This window comes from Cavia porcellus, unplaced genomic scaffold, assembly GCF_034190915.1.
Source record: "Cavia porcellus strain 051 isolate PalLab524CR breed Dunkin Hartley unplaced genomic scaffold, mCavPor4.1 scaffold_7, whole genome shotgun sequence".
NCBI lineage: Eukaryota > Metazoa > Chordata > Mammalia > Rodentia > Caviidae > Cavia > Cavia porcellus.
Window position 1 is genome coordinate 42,957,061 of NW_026947490.1, and position 15,338 is coordinate 42,972,398.

The 15,338-nt window shown below is 37.7% G+C and overlaps 1 long non-coding RNA gene across 1 annotated transcript; it reads right to left on the minus strand.

Annotated features, from left to right (window-relative positions):
* Nucleotides 1-266: 266 nt before the first annotated feature.
* Nucleotides 267-9,911, minus strand: LOC111755856 (uncharacterized). Its single transcript, XR_002790413.2, has 3 exons — nucleotides 9,769-9,911; nucleotides 8,873-9,077; nucleotides 267-1,397 (listed from the first exon to the last, which is right to left on the minus strand). It is a non-coding gene; the product is annotated as an uncharacterized LOC111755856 (long non-coding RNA).
* Between the last annotated feature and the right edge of the window lie 5,427 nt (nucleotides 9,912-15,338).

The window sequence follows — 15,338 nt, forward strand, 5'->3', positions numbered from 1 at the left end:
AATACAACATCTCAGACTCATAGCACACATAAAACGAAGTTTATAGCTGTATCTACCTTAGAGAAATAGTGATCTCAAATAAATAATCTATTAATGCATCTTAAGATTCTATACAAACAAGAATCAATGAAATTGAGACTAATAAAATACAGAGGATTAATGAAGCAGAGTTGTATTTTTACAAGTAAGATTGATAAATTTTGAAAGTTTATATAACAATAAATTGGAGAATCTATAAGAAATTAATACAGTTCTAGAAACACATGCCTTATTAAAATCAAATGAAGAAGATACAGACTATGAAACAATGCTAATAACAACTTTTACCCACTAAGAAGATCCCAGAACCCAAAGGACCTATCACTCAGTTTTTACTAGATATTTAGATAAGGAATGACAGCACTATTCCTCAAAATTTTCCATCCAATTTAAAGGGGAGAAAAGTTTCCACAGTCTTTCCATGAAGCCATCATTACCTTGATAAGAAAACTGGAGAAATATTTTTAAAAAGCTACAGGTCAATGTCCTAGATGAATATAGATGCAAAAGTCCTCAATAATATACTTGCAAACAAAATTCAGCAAATCAATAAAAAGAATATACATCATGACCATGTCAACTTTATCCAAAGGATACAGGATGATACGACATATGTAAATCAATAAACATAATACACCGCATTCATAGAATTCAAAGGTAAAAATCACATAGTCATCTCAAAAGATGGAGAAGAAATTATTGGCAAAAGCCAACGCCCCTTTGTGACAAAAATTCTAATGAAAATAGGTGTAGAAGGCTATTACTCCAAATTGAGAAAAGCTGTATATAAGAAACACACAGTCAACATCATACTGAATGGGGTAAAAGTATTTCCTTTGAAATAAATGAAACAAGGATGTTCATGTTTACCACTGGTGCTCAATATAGTATTCAAAATTCTAGCCAGAGAGCTCAGATAAGAGAAAGAAATAAAAGAGAAATGAACAGGAAAGGAGTTAATTATCATTATTTGAAGATGACATAGTCCCTTATACTGAGGACCCAAAAAATTCCACAGAACCGTCTTAGAACTGATAAACAAATTCAACAAAGTGACAGAGTACAGAATTACTGTAGTGAGGATTTGCAAAGATAACAAGACAATACAGGGCACATAGTTTATAGTATTATTTATAATGGTCACCCAAGGAGTCAAATACAAAGAAAGTACAGGAAACTTCTTGTCTTAGTTACTTTTTACTCATCACTGAGACAAAATACCCTCTGATGCCCAAAGGGAAAGGGAAGGTTTATTTCTTACAATTTTTGGTGGTTTCCATCCATACTCAGTTGGCTCCAAGGCAGGGTGGCATGGTGGGGCCGCAGTTCATGGTGGCTGCAGACAGCAAGGCAGAAACCTGCAAGAGATTAAAATAGACCTTCTGCCAGCCATTACATTGTATGCTGGCTCCACCCCAAGGTGGCTGTAGCACTGACACCATTAATCCAAGCGCTAGACAATGACCAAACACAAATGCACAATGCAAACACATGAGGCCTGGGGGTCACCAACATAAACTATGACACCTATTCATTCACCCATTAAAGACCTAGAGAATCCAGCCAAGGGCCTGGATCCCATGGCAGCATCCTGCATGAGTCCAGCTGAAGACCTAGAGTCCATAACAGTGCCTCTCACAAGTCCAACTGGAGGGCTAGAGCCCACAATAATGACTCATCCAACTCTGTTTCACGGATCTGCACTGGGAAGGCCCCAAGGTTAGCTTTGGGAGCTAGAAGGTCTGTGCTACCAGGATGAAAGACCTGTGCCGGTAGGTCCTGCAGTGGATCCAGGGAATCAATGCTCAAAATAAGGACCAATGCTCCCCTGAAAAGTACCACAACCATCTTTAGTGACAATGAGGTCCTGACATCCTCCAAAGATGAGAACAGCCAAATTCATATCAGGAAGTCACTGTGACTAGCTTGTCCTGGAGACTGATCAGCAGACATCTTTCCCTCTTGAGCCAGGAAGTGAGCTCAGGTAAGGACCAAAGCTGCCTCAAGGTGAACCATAGCCATTCTCAGTGACAAGAAGTCCCAAGCTCCTCTGATGATGAGAACAGTCAAATTCATATCAGGAAAGAAATTCAGCAAGTTCCTCCAGGAGAACCCATGGCAACAGAAGAACCAACAACACCCACTTCTTCCCCAGTTCTCCTTTTATGTTGCCAACAATCCTTAGGTGGGTGCCCCATGCAGCACCAAGCAGATTCAGTTTAGCTGGTATTAAATTGCCCACCAGTTTTTAAGCCATCATAAAAATCAACATAAAAAATAGTGTTTCTTTACACCAATAATAAATTCACCATTAAAGAAATCAAGAAAACAATTCCATTCATGATAGCATCAAAAATATTAAAATCTATGAATCAACATTACCAGGAAAATAAAAGAATTCTATAAGAAAAACTATAGAACTCTAACGAAAGAAATTTAAGAGGACCTTAGAAATTAGCAGAAATCCTATGCTCCTTAATAAGAAGAATTAATATTAAAATGGCCATATTCCTGAAAAATATCATATAGATTTAATGCAACCCCTATTAAAATATCAACAACAGTCTTCACAGAGCTAGAAAAACAATCCTAAAATTTATATGAAACCAAAAGATATCCAAAATTGCCAAAGCAATCCTGTGAAAAAAGAGCAAAGTGGGAGACACTATGGTTTTGGATGTCAAGGTACACTACAATGATACAGTAAAAAGACCAGCATGATAATGGCACAAAAATGGATATTTGCATCAGTGGAACAGAATGAAGGACACAGAAATAATCCCATCTGAATTTTGACAAAGGAGCCATAATCATATGCTGCAGAAAAGATCACCTCTAACAAATTATGCTGGTAAAATTGGTTATCAACATGGAGAAAGATGAAACTATAATCATATATCTCACCCTGTACCAAACCAAATCAAATGAATCAAAGATCTAGACATAAGACTGGAAAATTTAAAACTATTGAGAAATAATATAGCAGAATGCTTGAAGACATAGGCATAGGGAAGGACTTCCTGAACAGAAATTTAGTACCTCAAGAAATAATACCAAAAATCAATAAATGAGATGGCATGAAATAGAAAAGCTTCTTTTCATCTCTTATGGGAATAGGGCTCCATATGTAGGGAAAGACGCAATGAAAGCTTCATTAAGCCTTGTTAAAAGTTAATGGCATTTTGTAATTTGAAATGATAGATTTGGAGCACCAACACTAGAATTTTTCAAAACCAGAGAAAACAATCTCATGTTAGATTTAAGACTGCACACGGTCTCTAGATTTACTTTTTCTCTTAAGTGCTGTCTCCCGGTCTTCAATACTACTGCTAACGTTGCCATATACCACACCACTTACACTTTCAGTACAGACAGAATTACTGTCTCCATTCAGCATCTCATACAATGTAGTGTGAGAAAACACTTCTCCTCTAGCAATTGCCATTCAGGTACACTTACTCTGAATAGACCTTGATGGTTCTTGTAGATTTATGCCACTTATTATTGTGAGCCAGGGAGACTGTAGGCAGGTCTCTAAAAACGTAAAAGTTCTGTGATTTGTGTAAGGTGAGTTGAGCGGTGGGATGGGTGGGTAGGCTCCAGGAACCCCATTTTTCTTTTCTAGTAGACCTCATGCCTGAGGAACAGTTTCTCCTTCCTTAGTGGCCTTGGCACTGGACTGGTATCAAATTTTTAAAAAGTCTCATTTTCCAAGGATCATTTACTCAGACTCCTGCTTTCACAATGTCCCTAAAGACTTGACCTGTCATACGGACATATAATATTCCCCTCACTCTGATACACTAAGGTATGGAAACAGTCTAGGTGCCTATTAAGATAAAGAAAACGTGTTATATAAGCCTATAATCCCAGTGCTCTGGGGTGCTGAAGAAAGAGGATGACAAGTTTGAATTCAGCCTTGGCAACTTAGAAGACTTTGTCTCAAAATAAAAACAAAATTAAAAAGTACTGGGGATGTAGCTCAGTGTGAAGGCACTAGGTCCAATCTCACTACCCCCTCTAAAGAAAAAAGTAAACCTGTGGCATTTATATATAGAATATTGTTACATTGAAATCATGCAATTTTCATGAAGATGGATAGAGCTAGAAGGTTTGCAGAGGTTTCGGTCTAAGGTAGGACAGCATGGCACGGTGGCATGGTAGAAGAAAGTTGTTCCTGGTATGGAGCATGAGAAGCAGAAAGGGAAGAGGAGGAGCTGGGGAAGGAGATGCATGTTTGCTGGCCACACTCCTAGTGATCAGTGTCTTCTAAATAGATTTTTCATCCTAACAATGAGTCACTTTCCAAAACCCCTACAATGTAGCACATGAGGCCTTAGGGGGAACCACTAGTTGTAAACCACAGCCTTCTACAGAATAGTGACTAATTCTCTTGAGATCCCAATTTTTCTTCTGCAAGTGGTAGAAGTTTTATATTTGTATTGATAAAGGTTTTTTTTTTAAATTTGAAAATCTCAATACTCTTATAATGTCATCAACATATATTAACCCTTGGTATTGCTCCTATCTCTACATTCTGTTACATAAAAATAAATACTTCACAGATGTAATAAAAGTAACTTATTATCTGACCTTAAAAACCAGAATTATTCTGGTGGGCCCTATGTGCTTGTAAAAAAAACAAAAACAAAACAAAACAAAACAAAAACAGCCAGAGAGCAGAGACATAAAAGGAGGTTAGAACTTTCAAACACGAGAGTGATTGAGAAACCACATGAGAAACCTCAACTATCACAGCACAGAAGATGCAGATCCTCCAGAGAACTTTTCCTCCTAGAGTTTTCTAGGATTGGGAAGCTGATCGCATGAACAGGAGGCTCATGAGTGTGCGGGTAGCAATGGGGTCTCTGGACTTGCAGCGTGTACTGAGAGGTAGAGAAGCCACAGAGTGGGTGAAATGTAAAGGGGCGACAGAGTGCACCGCCTCTGAGATCCCAAGAGGAAATGTTTTAGAGACCTCCCAATCCAGTTTAGGAGGGAGCTCAGTAGCGAGAGTCAAACTTGATGCAGAACAGAGGACAGAGAACCATGGCCAAGCGGAGGCCTTCACCGGTGTTCTTGGCTGCACTCCTGGAAAACCGTCTTCATGAGTCTGGTCAAAAATAAGCCAATGCCGAGTGCCATCCCATGGAAAGGCAGGTTTCTACAAACGCTGCAGTGTTCCCGTATCCTTCTTATTCTCTAGAACTGGCATGTGTGACTTCTGGCTCTTTGCAAAAGTCAAAAAGAGCATGAAACGTAAATGTTGTGAACTGATTTTGGTTATTGAAGCAGCTTACATCAGCCCGACTAAAGACAAGAAAGGGGACTTCCAAACCTGCTTTCTAACGTGACAAGCATAATGGGATGAGTTTGTTTGCAGTGATGGGGAGTATTTTGTGAGGACTTAATGGGAATGTGGCTTTTACTGGAATAAAATGATAAACATTTCCCTTTTTTATCACATCTTGTACAAATTAATCTATATCAATAAAGGTGTAAAATAGACTAACATGCATCTAATTCTGAGGTTAAGAAGAAAATTAGGTCTTAAATAGGTCTAATAAGAGACAAGGAATTCCATAGTTAATCATCATTCTTAGTTCTTTAGAGAAAAACAGAACAAATTCTATAAAAAGGAAACTGGTAAATAAAAGAACAAAATTCAAAAATAATGTAAATGAACATACCTAGAGAGTAACAGGAATGGCAAAGGTTGGTTCTTTTTAAAACAGTCATAGGAAACTGTTGGACTGTTTATGTAATATTTCTTTTTACATTTGTCTAGCCCTTGCATATTGCTATAAAAATTGAAGCTTACATTTTTATATTTACTGCTAGCTATACTATTCTTTGGTAGAAAATTTCCATAGTCTATATTCAAAAAAAGTGCCTGAAATTATTTGCATTAGTTTTTAAGTCCATCTAAAAAATTATATATGTTTTCTATGGTAGAAAAAGAACAGTAAGGAAATGGAAAGAACCCTTGAAAATCAATAAGGAAAATTATAGATTAGTTATCTGTTATATAACTGGAAAGTACACATGTATATAAATGGTTATGCCTCACTTCACAATGGCAATGCCTTTTAGAAATTTATTATCAGGTAATTCTATCACTGTTAAAACATCACAAAGTAGATTAATACAAACCTAGATGTAAAATATATTAACAATTAATATATTGCACCTCAGCGGTTATAGCTACTGTCACACATGAAGGCTGTCACTGACCAAAATGTCATTGTGCAGAAAATGACAACACTATAAAGCTACGCAGTGACTGTAGGCTTGGCAGTGACATAAGTGAACTGAAGTCAAAGCCCTAAAAATATTCTTGCCTTTTAGACACTTCTAAATGACAAAAACTGTACTGCAGATAAGTAATAAAAAAAGATAGCTTTTCTGAGGAAAGCTGCTCAAAGGGTATCAATGTGGTCAAAAACTGTAATTGTAGCCTTTCCTCATTCCTACATAATAAATTGTTCTCTGAGACAGTAACTATGTAAATATAAAAACTACTTATACAATATTCAAAAGTTATAACAGGATAAAAGAGTCATTCTTTGCAAAGTAACACAAAATGTTAAAAAGTGAAAATATTCATAAATCATACTACATTAAAATAAAAGTAATGTGACATGCAGTAGCATCAGTTCTAAGAATGAAACCCAAGGGGTGAGGAAAGAAGTACATTCAGGAAGAGATGAGTAATAAAGACCAGGGCACTTTCTAGGGTCCATTTCACGTCTTATATACTCAGTTTAACAAAGAGTACAATAAGCCACACAAGTTTTATATGGATGTCACATGCATGTGATATCTAACATGAATACATGTTTGAGGAGACATGTAGAATATATGACAAAATAAAAATGTATTTTCACATGAAGACTCAATTACACATATCATGTTTGTTGGTGATAAACCTCATCACTACAAAGATAAGCATTTTCTTAAATTAATTTATAGTAGACCATCAAAATTTCATGCTTGGGCTGGGGATTTAGCTCAGTGGCATAAGTGCCTGCCTTGCAAGCAGGTGGTTGTGAGTTCGATTCCCGGTACCGATAAAATAAAATTGCATGCTTTATTTTTGGTGGGAAGAAGGGAATGAAACAAAAAATTTAAAAATTCATATGGAAGTTAAAAACACAGAGATAAATATAGATATTTGTACAAAGATATTTAACAAAGAAACCTCTGAATTATAAAAACAATAGGAGTACCTTTACTTGACACTAATGCATATTATGAAACTAGACTATTACAATAATAAAGATCAAGTTAATCACAATAAAAACAAAATTCATAAACAAGTCCCTGTGGATACAAGGATTATTTATTCTGTTAAGAGTTACAGAAAGCCTTACAAAAATCCAACCACCTGAAGAATAATATAAAAACAAATTGATTAAGAAGTGCAATCAAAAGGCAGATGGGGAGGCTGGGGCATAGCTCAGTTTTAGGGTACAGAATGTATTACGAGGCTCTGGGTTCAGTTCTCCACACTCATGAAAGGGTTAACAGGATGTGATGTTGAAAATACAGCAGGAGGCTCCCTCCATCCATGGCCACTCTGAAAAACATCTACTCATGTTCCAAGTCTCTCTGAAAGAAGGTCCTAAGCAAGTTGAGAGACTTCTGGTTAGCAAAGGAAACAAACACGTAAAGGAGTAGAAAGCTGAGGCACACCTGAGATGGGGAGCAATGTGTGGTGGGGTGTTAGTTAAAAAGGATTAAGATGAGATATGCACGTGTATTCATGATGGATCACAAATATGGCATGAATAGTAAATAAAACAGAAAAGAAAAAACAGTCACACCAAATGAGTAGGAAGCTAAGGCTCATTCGGACATGGTGGTTTCCTATGTTCATCCACGCACTTCCTTGTGCTTCTCTTCCTATATATTAGATGAGAATGTGTGAAAATTCAGTTTTTCCTTGCAAGGGATTTGTAAGCACATGGAGCCAACTACTGTTGCTGACAGTTGAGATTTGAGTTTGATCTGGCCTGCATCAGGGAATTCATAGGGCAAAAATCATACAGCCCTGGCAGGCTGAGTGGGAGCCCAGCACTTCCCCAGCCCTTTCACCCAGGCCGTTACACTGAAAACTTTGCATTTCCTGAATCCTTCTGGACAGAGTTGGGCCTTGCACTAGTGTCCCAACTCATTACTTATATGGCTTAAGAACTACATCCTAAGCCTCCAAGCTCTGAAAACAAAAGGGACTGGGAATGTGGAAATATTCCTATGTAAAAGACAAACGAGTAATTTTCAGTTAATATGGAAGTAGTTCTGTGGGCAGCAACCCATGCAATAGGGCAGAGAAAGAGTTATAAAGCATTAATTCTGAGATGAGGGTTATAGCACACTCCACAGTGCTTGCTTCATAGTCTGGATTCAGATTACCTTGCATCACACACTTAATGCCCCAAAAGGCAGACATCCTGGAGACTGATTACTGCTATAGAATGACTATCAACAAAAAGATAAAGGCTAACACATGTTGCACAGGATATGTAATGAGGGGGATTTTTGTATACTGTTGATTAGAATATAAATCTAGTTCAGCCATCTACAAACTAATACAGAAGTTCATCAGAAAAACTAAAAACAGAATATGATCCAGCCACCACAATATTGGGTATGTATCCAAAGGAATTAAAATCAGTATTCTTAATTCATAGTGCATGCCTCTGTTCACTGTAGCAGTCTCTGTGGCCAAGATACAAAAATGACTTGAGGGTATTAGAGACGAAGGGTGTATTAGGAGATTCGTGACAGTGCCAGGGCATCCAGCAACTCCTCAGAAAGGTTCCACACCCACCTTATGATGCTGTTTCGGAGGAGAGGACGTATGTCTCTTCAAAGGAACACAGACAAGCAAGCTGTGGGCACCTGAGGTCAACAATTGGTGTCAGAGATTTCTGAAACCCAGAGTCAGGGAAGGATGGAGGGCTGAGAAGACATCACCTATAAAAGTCCCCAAAGGTGCGGTTCAACCCAAAGACATTCTGCTAAGGTGTCTATGCCTAAGAAAAACAAAAAGAGAAGTTCAAAGATGTTTTTTTACATTTACAAGTTGTTATTCTATTCCACTTCCCTCTTGTGAAATGTTCACGAATAAATCCAATACTTAGAAAGTGCAGTCCAGTACTTAAAGGAAAATAATGACAAAATACTATGTCCGAAATGTATCATGGGAAACAAAGAGTTGGTAATGTAGAGAGGGGAAGCTGAACTTCGGCAATGCAAGCAGGGAGCTAGGATTTTAGAAAGTTATTGCCAAACCCAGGAGGAGCTAGGCTAGCAGCACAAGCTGGCCTCTGGATTTGAGATTCTGTTTGCTATGCATTTAGAGAGGTCAGTAGCAAATGATACTTCACGACACAGGAGGAACTAGTGACTTAGGGAACCCCTCACCTAGAAGATTCTCCCCATAGTCGCGACACCATTTGGGGAAGTTGAGAGCTCTGCACTGACAGAGCTGACCAGTAAGGACTGCTCATGGGCTGAAGTAGCTTCACAGGGATGGGACAGAAGTCAGATCCCAGCTGCTGGCCATATCCCACTTCATAGACCTGAGGGGACCAAAGGTCAGTAAGTCCCCAGGGAGGACTCGACCTGCACATTCCATCGCGGAGCAAAGAGACCCTCAGTCAGTTCCAGCTGGCTCCAAACAGCCTCTCCCACATCTCAGCACAATGGGCCCCACACACTCACCCTGTCTTGGCTTCTGGAGTGTCCCTCTTAGGGATCTTGAGGGATCTCCCAGTTCTGTAGGTCACAGAGCAAAAGTGCTGCGTTACAGCAGCCAGTGCTTCTAAAGCAGGGGGTGCCTACTTATGGATCCCAGAGCCCACAGCTTGGGAGATGAAGGGCTCCGCGCTGGGAAAGCCCGCCCCCTCTTCTCCGGCTGACGACCTAATTGGGCAGTTCTCAGCCCAGTGTCGCTGATTGGACAGAGATTCACGCCGTGTCCAGGGTCCTGAGAGACTCCACAAACCATCTAATCCACAGTACAGTGAGGCCAGAAAGGCAGGTTGCTGGCTGCTTCATTTTTATGTCATTTTATTTTATTTTGTGTATTTTATTTATTTATTGGCTCTATTGTGTTAGATAAGAAACCCAGGGCCTCATGTTGCAGTTATTTAAAAACAGGGCTTCCCTCCTGACCCACAAGGGAACATTTGCATTTTTACTTTGTATACATTTTTACTTTGTATGTTTCATGTCAATACATGAATTACAGGTGCATTATTCACAAGAGGACTAATATGACAATTATTTTAATATCAAATTTCACTTAATTTTTCTGGTCTCTGGTCTTGCTTGGAGCTTGAGCTCTGAAATGGGAAATAATCCTCTGAGCTAGCCATGTCCTATATACATTACTGTGAGGCACAGTGGAATTGTAAATTTTCTGGCATTAAAATTTAAAAACAAAATTAAGAGTTTCTTTAGTCAGGTTCCCTGCAGCTGTGGTGCTCCCGCAGTCTGAGCAGTGAATTGGCTGCTCAGTGTGCCCACCTTCCCAGGTCTGTTGTACAGACTGTACTGGGGTGGGGGTGGGGATGTCAGCAGCATTCGTTGTAAACAGAGAGTTTACGGAGTTCAGAAGAGGGTCTAGGAGGGACCATTGATGTCCTCAGGCACTGGTCCCCTGTGTTTTATTGTCTGGGTTCCAAATAGGAAAATAAAACTCCAGGCTGTTAGCTGGCGGCTGAGTGTACACTGGGGAATTTGGGCAGAGGAAAACTCATTTGCAGTCTTGTGTTTTCCTGTGGAACTGACAAGAGAACAAGATACTTGCGCCTTGGATGCAGAATTTAAAGGGTTACCAAAACCCTCACTGATCAAGTGAAGTCATATTGATAAAGTGAAAGTTAATCTGGGTGTGGGGGTACAAGCTTATACTTCCAGATGTTTGGAACCCTGAGGCAGGCAGAGTGCAAATTCAAATCTAACCTGGGCAGCTTAGCAAGATGCTGTTAAAAAAAATCAAACAAAAAAAAATAAAGAACAAAAAGTGAAAAGGACTGGGATATACCCTAGTGATAGAGCAGTTGGTTAGGTGAGGCCCTGGACTCAACCTCCAGGACTGAGACAGAAAATTTAAAAGAGAAATTTGGTTTTAATAATCTGACATATCAAAAACTAATCATTATTATTTATGATCAATGTACTAATGAGCTATATATACACATATGTGTGTACATGTATGTATATATGTATATGTATATATATATATATATATATATATATATATGCTACATTTTCAAAACTCAAGACTCTAGAATATCTCAATTCAGAGCAGCTATATCCTAGCTTTTATGACTCCCCTGACCCCAGAGACATAGAAACCTGAACTACTTCCTATGTATGCCAGAAGTAAGGGAATGTACTGTTTTTTAACAAATATTTCTTCATGGGCCTGAAGATAAAAAAAAACAAAAAGAAAAACTTCCAAAAGTTTCCGGAGATAAATGACTGCTTTCCACCTGCTGCTAGGCGTAAGTCCATCTTCCATTCAGGGTTCAGACAGAAAACAAAGATGGGAACATAGGAGAAGAGAAACCTTTGGCTTCAGATAGGTTCACAGTCTTGAACTACAGAGATTAAACAGAGGGAAATTTCTTGCTTTAGAATGTCTGTGCGCCTATTTTCTCCTGGGGTGTAATGTTCTGTGTGATTTATTCACCTTTCACATGTATACACGTCTGTGTGTATTTTTGACTAATTTGAAAACCACTATAGGAAAACTACTGTTTGTCAGATAACTTGTAATTAATATGTCACTGAATCCTGGCTTCCTGCCTATTATGGACATTCTAGTTATCTATCACTGGATAGCAAGCAACTCCAAAACTTTATATGGAGGCTCATTATTGGGCTGATAAACAATTTAGGCTGGTCTCTTTTTAACATGTGTGCTTCCCTGGTGGTTGACAAGGAGACAATTTAAGAGGGCAAACTGACTTTAAACCAGAGCACCTTGCTTCTCCCCCCTGTGGGATTTTACTCTCTGAATGCAGGCTAATTCTCATGGATGAAAATAGCAGGGTTCTGAGAAACATAGCCGAAATTTTCAAGACTTTGCAGCCTAGCTACCAAACTAGTAGACATAACTTTATATAAGCCGCAGGGAATAAGACCAGCACAGATTTAAAGTTTGGAGAGTAATTTCTGCTCTGGTGGTTTCAGCAGTAAAAACATTGGAAAGCCTGAAAAATGGTCAGTGTTGTTCGCACCAGTATCAATCTGCCTTTCCTTATAGATGAATTCTACATAATGTTTCCAACTCAAGGAACTTGTCCAAAATTCCACAACTACTGAGCAACTGGACTAGGATTAAGGGTCAACTGCACCTGACTCCAAAATTAAACACTTCCACCAGAACACATTTAACTTGCCTCATTCTTTGAAGACTTAGATAATGACACATTTCAAAAACCAAGATTTGTGTCCATAAAGTGCTCTTCACCATTGGGAGTAATCACCTTAAGACAATGCCTCTGAAGCACCTGAGGACTTAGAATAATTTGAGAAATGGCTGAGGACTGAATTTAGGTAATGAGGGAACAACCATATATTTTTCATTTATCATTGTAGGAGAACTTTGAAAGCACACATAATGCACTGCACAAGCATACAGATTTTTTTCAGTTGTTTTGGTATTTGTAGGCTATTTGTGATTCCCAGTACAAACAAAGTCAAATTATTTATCTTGAAAAAATACCTTATTCTGAAAGCAAGTGACATAAAGACCTATGAAGTGTCTGCTAGGAACACATTTATTCTTGCTTCAATTCAACCAAACAAATGAGTATGTATTAAAATTGTTCTTTATTTTGACCAGCCAAAATTGTTCTTTTGGGCTGAGCTCAAATGCAATAAGCTTTAAATGATCATCTTTGTTGAAGTTCTTTCAAGAAGCTTCTTAAATGAATGTAAAATATTTGCTGCTAAGCTGTGACCCTTCAGTCTTACATATATCATATACTTAGCAACCTTTTCTGGACTCAGCCTCTACTGCCCGTTTTGTTCCTGAATGAGTCTGGTCTCAGAAGTGCCCACCATGTTCTGGACATTGTGCTGGGTGTCCCTGCCTTGGTAACATTGTTATGGTGCCTGGGAGAACATTTTTTTGGTTAAAAAATTTGTGTAATAAATACAATGAAAAAAATTTACCTTATCAAATTTAGGCAAAGAATTAACAGACCTAAGAGGTCGCCCAGGCATTAGGACATGAACAAGTACCTTTAAATATTAACATCCATCTAACAAGGATGTAAGTGACTATGTTTCTTTCACTTTAAAACAGAACAAGTTCATCAAAAAAGAATGGTTAGCTTTCATTGTTTGATTGATGATCTTTTTCATGCCTATATCTTGTAATCCGAGTACATACTTTGATGATAACTATATTCAATGTGTTAACCATTTTTAATTTCCTACTATTTTGTTTTGAAATTCTGCATCATCATTTTTATTTGCTTTTCCTTTTAAAGTAAACAAAGAAGACCAAAACTGTGGTCATTCTGAGCTACTGAGCCAGGATTTTCTGTAAGTAGCTACTACCAGAGTTTTTCTCAGTATGCAACATGCATACAATAAGACACGCACATAGCACTTATGCAAAGCTAAACAATCAATGCAAATAGAATACACTTGGATAACTAAAAAATAGAACCATTTTATTCATAATCTTTTCACTTGCTTCCCCTTTCCTTCCTTCCAAAATTAATGAAGATCTTAACAGCCAGTGGATAAATTTGTCGTTTGGAAAAGTGTTTTATCACAGACATTTTAAATATATGCAAAATAAACAGGATAGTATAATAAAAATACTATAGTATGTTTACAAAAGCAGTTTACAAAAACTAAGTCAGGAACTTGTTAATTTTTCAATTATGCCATAGTCTTTCACTTAATTTTTTAGTTCTTTATATTGTGTGACATCAGATGTATATACATTGCAAAGAAAAAAGTTATACAGTTGTGACAAACATACAACTTTATTCATTTAAGACTATTTTCACACTGGGGATTTAGCTCAGTGGCATAAATGCCTGCTTTGCAAGCATGTGATCATGAGTTCAATCCCTGATATCAAAAGAAAAAAAGAAGAATCTTTTCATGAATTCTTTTGTGTCCCTTCCCAGGCAAAATATTCCCTCCCTATAGGGACAATTTACTCTTCTGATTTATTTTTCACCATCGGTTCATTTTGCTTGAAGTTCTACAATAGATTTCACTTGATGTCTCACTCAGTACCATGCTTATGAGATCGGCAGAATGAGCACTTCAGTATGTTCCTTTGCACTGCTCGGTGGTTTCCTTTTGTCTGAATGCATTGCAATATGTCCATGTGCTCCCCAATTTCCCTGTTGATGTACCCAGACATAGGTCATTTTCTGATTTTTTGTTATCACAAATTTATGAGGATTCTTAAACACATATGTTTTGTATTCAGTTTTCTTCCTCTTTTGCATATAAGTGATACACATTTGAACCTTTTTTAATCACTCCAGAGTTTCTCATATTTAACTTTGACATATAGCATATGATCTACTTAGAGCTAACACATTATTGTTTTAATTAATGCAAAAGGCTAAAATATAACTATAAGACAGTTCAGTTTACCTCCTTGAATCATTCATACTCTTGGAACAAATTTTACATCTTCACATTATACTGTAAATTCCCAAGTAAAGTTTGAAATATAATGTTTGCTTTGTTTATTTATAGATCTTTAAAAGATTATATAAAGATGCCAGACACAATGGTAAATACCTTTAACTCTGGTACTCTAGGAGGCTGAAGCAGGAGTACTAAAAGTTTCAACCTGAGTCTGTCTATCAAAAGAGTTTATTCTAATATTCAGTATTTATGTCCAACACAACGTATATTCATACTAGCTTTATTTTTTCACCATGTATGTCCTTTTTCTTTTGTTAAGAAAACTTGCTCCCATAAATCACAACTCAATTGTCCAATTTTAGAATGCACATTATATATTTTCAAAATTACTCTTACCACTTGTTTAAGCAAAATGGTAATGCAGCCTACAGTAGTACGAAACTACACCCCAAGGAGGACCAGAGACTGAGAAGAGGATTTGAGTTTTATTTCATCTTGTTCAGGAGACACACTCAACATTGTACTAGAATGGTCTGAATATTGACCACTGGAGATTATTCAACTGATTGTCCCTCTTAGTGAAATAATCAACAAGGACTACTGTGTTAGTCAGCTTTTGGTCACTATGACAAAATGCTTGAGAGTAACAA